The sequence below is a fragment of the Marmota marmota genome, unplaced genomic scaffold (genome assembly GCF_001458135.2).
Source record: "Marmota marmota marmota unplaced genomic scaffold, marMar, whole genome shotgun sequence".
In the NCBI taxonomy this organism is placed as follows: domain Eukaryota; kingdom Metazoa; phylum Chordata; class Mammalia; order Rodentia; family Sciuridae; genus Marmota; species Marmota marmota.
The window spans coordinates 8,257,929-8,262,834 of record NW_026000229.1 but is presented as its reverse complement, the minus strand read 5'-3'; the positions used below and the strand labels follow the sequence as shown (position 1 = coordinate 8,262,834).

The 4,906-nt window shown below is 54.1% G+C and overlaps 1 protein-coding gene and 1 long non-coding RNA gene across 4 annotated transcripts in view; one reads left to right on the top strand and one right to left on the bottom strand.

The window, feature by feature from the left end:
* LOC125613296 overlaps window positions 1-286 on the bottom strand; it is a 57,715-nt gene extending 57,429 nt beyond the window's left edge. For 2 of the 3 annotated variants that reach the window (XR_007343811.1, XR_007343809.1), the window contains exon 1: window positions 1-286. This exon is cut by the window's left edge and continues 323 nt beyond it. This is a non-coding gene — a long non-coding RNA (uncharacterized LOC125613296). The other variant, XR_007343810.1, reaches the window with a different exon arrangement.
* Window positions 1-4,906, top strand: part of Ccdc33 (coiled-coil domain containing 33) — a 105,328-nt gene that overhangs the window by 77,692 nt on the left and 22,730 nt on the right. The window lies entirely within an intron of this gene.

Here is a 4,906-nt window from a genome sequence, read left to right as displayed (position 1 = left end):
AGTGTCCACATCAGCGGAAATGAGTAGCAGGAGCATCAGCCTGAGTGAGGACCTGAGAGCCCAGGCGGCCTGGGGCTGGCCACATGCCCGAGTGGGCGGGCCTCAGTGGGGCCAGAGCTCAGGCACTGAGCCCAGCCTGGAGGCAGGTCCCCCAGGGCTGGGAGCATGAGCCCACCAGGGACCCAGATTCTCCAGAACCACCAGAGGCAGAAAGTACGAAAGACAGAGAGAGAGATGGAGCAGAGCCATCTGGTGCCCTCCTCAGCAGCCTCCTGACAGATGGCCCTGACTCAGCATCCCCTTCAGGCCACCAACACAGCCACAGTCAGTCCCCAAACACCCCTCACCCACCCCTCCCCTGCCCAGGCTTCATGGCCCCCGTTTGCCTGGCCCATCCGCCCTCAGTTGCCTGTACAAGCACCGGGTTCTGGTCACCCCAAGGCCCACCTATGGCACTGTATGCTCACAAAGACCAGCCCCATCCTCCACACTCCTGCCCCGCCAGGCCCAGCGCCTGCAGGCGGAAGGTGACCCCAGGGCTCCAGCGCCCCCTCCTCCCCTGCACTCCTGCTGCCCCTGAGCCAGGAGCCTGCAGGCTGATGCTGGGGGAGGGGATTCTAAAAATATATCCGAGTGAGCCTTCACAGTCAGTCCCAAGCCAGCTGAGAGCCCTCACCAGCACTCTTCCCCTTCCTGTCCCTCCCCCAGCTCTGTCCTTTTCCTCCTTCACTTCGACACACACAGAGTGCTTACCCAGCATTTAAGGAATGGAGAGGGAGGGGAGAAAGCTGGAAAGGAAGAGATGAGGTTCCCATTCCACACATGTTCCCCACACAGCCCCCTAGAGACACCTTCTCTCATCCTTACAGCTCTATCAGCTTTGAGTCCCATTCCCAAAGTTCTGTGTGACTTCGGAGAAATCACTCTACCTCTCTGATCCTGCTCCTCCTCCTTAAGTGCAGGGAATACTATCTTCCTGCCTACCTCTTGAGGCCATAGGAAGAGTTAACAAGAGAGTGGATGGCGATGCTTTGGAAACTATAAAGGGCAAGAGGCTTATTCATAGCTGCTGGTTTCCTGGGGCCCCTGGAGGCCAAGAATAAACAGAGAAAAACACAAACCCCGCAGGCCTGTCCCTCTGACCCTTTCTCCAAAAGGGCTCTTCCCAGACCCCTGACCCACTCCTCCCCCTCCTCCTCACCCTCCCCCTGCGTCTCAGGCGGGCCATTCTCCTCCTCCATCCATCACCTGGGACTAAAGAGATTAATAAACGAGACTCATAACTCAGCTGCCGGGATGCAGCAGATATTTACGGCTCCGTTTCAATTTGCAGAGAGATTAAGTGTTTGTCGATTTATTGTCTCTCCATGTATCCGAGCGGCTAGCGAGCCCCCGCTGGCCAGCTCCCCTCCCCCACTTGATAGGCCCACTCACCTCCCACCCCTGGAGCTGGTGGGGAGCCCCATACTGCCCAGTCAGGAAAGCCACCAGCTGCTGAGACTTGGCCAGAGGGGCAAGTGGCCTTGACCCAGGGCCAGAGCCTGGAGGCCCCGGAACAGGCATTAGACAGGAGTGGGCCGCAGTGTCATCCTCAGGCCCACCCAGAGGGCCACAGTGCCCTTCCTCCAGCTGCTCTCTGCCCTGCTGGCCAGGGCAAAGTGCCCCAGAGCCCAAGCCCCCGCTTCTAGACCATTCTCTGGGCACCTATGACCCCAGACTCTTCTGCCCTGATAGGCCTGATCCTGTGCTGACTGAGGGCTTCGCAGGGTTCCACATGTGTCCCCTCCTGCCAGGGTCAGCTGCTTTTACCGGGTGCACCCTGAGGCCCAAGGATGGCTACCTGAGGAGGACAGGTGCAGGGAACCTACATTTATGCTCTTGCCCTGGGCCCTGGGGACAGTGGAGGGGCACCCTTCCCCGGAGCAACCCACTGTTTACCTGGGGAGGAGCCTGCAGAGGCCTGGGGACATGAGACAGTCCAGGGAGGCTGGTGAGAAAGGGGCATCATCCCCAAGGGCCACGCGGGAGAGGACTTGAGCCAATATGAGCAATGCTCAGTGGGCTAAGAAGAGCACAGATAAGCACAGGGAGCAGAAATGTCAAGACTTTTCACCTGCATGGACCCGCCCCCCCACAAAGTCTAGCATGTACACCCACTCATCCATTCAGCCACCTTTGTGAGCACCTTCTAAGTGCCAGGTCTCATTTCCTCACCCTATAGACCACCCCACCACACACACTCATTATGCGGCTTTAGCAGGTTGATGTCCTGTTTTCATCACTCACAAGCTGTGTGTCCTTAGAGAAATTACTCCACTGCTCGGATCCTATCTCCTCATTGTTAAGTGAAGGGAATGATCCCTCTTATTTCTCTTGAGGCTTTGCAAAAGAGAATCAGTGACAGTACACTGGAAACTTGAAGGGCTGTCCACATTTCAGGAGTCTTCTTCATAGTCAAACATATTCATGAAGTCCTTCAAGACTGACGAGGATGAGGGGTGGCAGAACAACTCACCCTACCCTCTCTCTCTGATCCCCTCTCCAGAAGCTCATCCCCAAGATAAGTGATAATTACATAAAGATAATTCCATAAAAGAGTTCCTGTCCTCAAGGAGCCCAGGGTCAGCAGAAGAGAAACGTAAGAAGTAAGAGGAGTCCCTGGTCAGGAGGGGGCACCCTGTGCACATGGGACTGTGAAAATGTAGCCTGGGTATACCTAATGCCACTCCCACCCAGTCTTGTCCTGGGGACTTTGCAGATGTCACTGTGAAGAGAGAGAGAGAGAGAGAGAGAGAGAAGCCAGCTGAACATTAACGTTAGTATGAAAATATGATAGACATTTGATTTTTTTAGTAGCAGGAAAATGTAGGTGAACTTGTTCCTGCAAAAGGAACCTGTTGATCAACTGAGCAGAAATTGTGTGTGTGTGTGTGTGTGTGTGTGTGTACACATATCTCTTTCTTAGGCCTGGCCTGGGGTCTCACTAAAAGGCACTATAGTTCCTTCTAGACTTCAGTTTCTTTATCTATAAAATGGAGAGAATACCCCCTCCAGAGAGGAGCGAGAACATCTTAAAGGCAGAACTGAAGGGGCAGGTGGGGTAGTGAGTTGGCCAAATCAGGGCCTTGGCCCCACACTCTCTAAAGACATGGCTAAGAGAGGGGGGGTGGGGAGAGACCGGCGATAGGGCAGGGTAGAAAATTAATAGCTTGACCCTGGTCTGGGAGTCACCCCGGCGGAACCTTCCCCTCTCTCTGAGCCTATGGCTGAGCTGCCGTCTGTGGGTGAGGGTACGAGCCTGATGGCTTCCTCCTCTAATCAGGAGAATCAGGCACACAGGGGTGGACAACCTCCTGGTGCTACCTCTTGTGGAGATGGCCAGCACAGCCTGGTCCCAGCCCTTGACTCACCAGCAGTGGCAGGAGTATGATGTCCTCAGTAAATAAGGCCCAAAGGGTGCGGTCATCAACTGCTGAGGGCTCAGGTCAGCTGGGGGAGAGATCACCATCCTAGGCAGTGGGGCTGGTCCCTTCTGCAACTTGTTCACCCACCCCATCCTGGGCCCTCCTAACTACTAAGTATAACTGTCCCTGTTTCTTTAGCTCTTGCTCTGCATCCCATAATTCTAGTCCCAATTTCATTTATTTATTTATTTATTTATTTATTTATTTATACATACATACATACATACCAGGGATTGAACTCAGGGGTACTCAGCCACTGAGCCACATCCCCAGCCCTATTTTGTATTTTATTTAGAGATGGGGTCTCACTGAGTTGCTTAGCACCTCGTTTTTTGCTGAAGCTGACTTTGAACTCAAGATCCTCCTGCCTCAGCCTCCCAAGCTGCTGAGATTACAGGCGTGTGCCACTGCACTCAGCTCAATTGCATTTAATTTTGGTGTCAACCTGATGAGAAGTGTATCATTACCAGCCCTGCTTTACAGGTGGGGAAGCTGCTGATGGCTGACTAAACCCCTGGGGCCACTGGCAAGCCCCAGGAACCCCAGGTTGGGGCAGCCTGGACCAAGCTGGGTGATTCACAAGTGGAGATTGGGGTTTGACTCATGTTCTCCCAACCCACCTGGGAAGAAGGGCAGCTTCAATTTCCTAGTAAACACCAAGACACTCTGTGGCCCTCCCCAGTCCACCCAGAACATTAGAGAGTAAGCAGAAGGGCCCACACACCAGATGTCTAAACTCCAAATAATTTAAAGTTAACAAATCAGGTTGAAGCTATGAAATAGCTTCTATCCCTCTGCCCTTAAATGCACTGGATGAAAAAAGAAATCTCAAAAGGAATCTTCCATTTCACGCAGGACCCTGACAACATGGAGGGCAGCTCCCATCTCCAGGTCACTGTCCCTTCCTGTCCCCTTCTCATCCCAGCTCACATTCAGTCCCACAACCATGAGACTTTATGGGATCTTTCAAGTGCCTAAGAGTACATCGCCACCTTCAGGAGCACAGAAAGTGCAGCAGGAGGGAAGTCTTGGTCAGGTACCCAGGATGGGCTTGTTCTAAAGGGGTGCAGGCTCTGGGTGGGCACGCCCCCTTGGCCCCAACAACTCCTCACCCAGGGGAAATGTTGCATCCCTAGGAGGACCAGAGCAGGGCCCTCTAACACAGGGGCCCAGGGCTGGAGCCCCTCTTGTCTAGAGCTAAGAGCAAAACTAACCCCACTACACAGGGTTCCTCCCCCAGTTCTGAGACTCTATCAGGGTGCTGCTCCTGAGCTCAGATTAAATGCTTTTCAGTACAATCCAATTTCCTTTGACACACAGACTAGAAAAGCCCAGTGTGTCTGGGGGGCGGGGGACAGCTTCCCGAGTGAGTCCCCACCCCCATAAAGGAGAAGACAGAGGGAGGGACTTCACTTTGGCCCCCCGGCCCCTGCCACACCACA